Here is a 1,407-nt window from a genome sequence, read left to right as displayed (position 1 = left end):
AGCCAATATCTCGTCACCAGTATAATCACAGCTTCAAAGTCAAGAAACCGCTGGCAAGAGTAACGATGTTTCTCTTAAGATACACAACTAGTGGCGTATCGCTTCAGGCAGACGCCACAGTATCTCAAAATGTGTATTTGGGTGAGCAACTGGCAGAAAGCACTATGACTCTCTTAAGGTAGCCAATGCCTCGTCACCAACATAATCCCATCACCAACTTCAAGAAACCGCTTGCAAAGGTAACGAAGCTTCTCATAAGATACACAGCTAGTGGGGTGTCACTTGAGGCAGACTGGCCAAAGTATCAAAAAAATGTGTATTTGGGTGAGCAACTAGCAGGAATCACTATGACACTCATAGGGTAGCCAATGCCTCGTCACCAGCATAATCACATCAGCAACTTCAAGAAACCCCTGGCAAAAGTTACAATGACTCTTAAGATACACAACTAGTGGCGTAGCTATCAGGCAGACTGGAAAGAGTATCTAAAAAATGTGTATTTGGGTGAGCAACTGGCACGAAACACTGTGACTCTCTTAGGGTAACCAATATCTCGTCACCAGTATAATCACATCTTCAAAGTCAAGAAACCGCTGGCAAGAGTAACGATGTTTCTCTTAAGATACACAACTAGTGGCGTATCGCTTCAGGCAGACGCCACAGTATCTCAAAATGTGTATTTGGGTGAGCAACTGGCAGAAAGCACTATGACTCTCTTAAGGTAGCCAATGCCTCGTCACCAACATAATCCCATCACCAACTTCAAGAAACCGCTTGCAAAGGTAACGAAGCTTCTCATAAGATACACAGCTAGTGGGGTGTCACTTGAGGCAGACTGGCCAAAGTATCAAAAAAATGTGTATTTGGGTGAGCAACTAGCAGGAATCACTATGACACTCATAGGGTAGCCAATGCCTCGTCACCAGCATAATCACATCAGCAACTTCAAGAAACCCCTGGCAAAAGTTACAATGACTCTTAAGATACACAACTAGTGGCGTAGCTATCAGGCAGACTGGAAAGAGTATCTAAAAAATGTGTATTTGGGTGAAGAACTGGCAGGAATCTCTATGACTATCTTGAGGTAGCCAATGCCTCGTCACCAGCAGAATCAAATCAGCAACTTCTAGAAACCCCTGGCAAAAGTAACGATGTTTCTCTTAAGATACACAACTAGTGGCGTATCGCTTCAGGCACACCGGAAACAGTATCTAAAAAATGTGTATTTGGGTGAGCAACTGGCACGAAACACTGTGACTCTCTTAGGGTAACCAATATCTCGTCACCAGTATAATCACATCTTCAAAGTCAAGAAACCGCTGGCAAGAGTAACGATGTTTCTCTTAAGATACACAACTAGTGGCGTATCGCTTCAGGCAGACGCCACAGTATCTCAAAATGTGTATT

This window comes from Schistocerca nitens, chromosome 3, assembly GCF_023898315.1.
Source record: "Schistocerca nitens isolate TAMUIC-IGC-003100 chromosome 3, iqSchNite1.1, whole genome shotgun sequence".
NCBI classification, from domain to species: domain Eukaryota; kingdom Metazoa; phylum Arthropoda; class Insecta; order Orthoptera; family Acrididae; genus Schistocerca; species Schistocerca nitens.
This window is presented reverse-complemented; position numbering follows the sequence as displayed.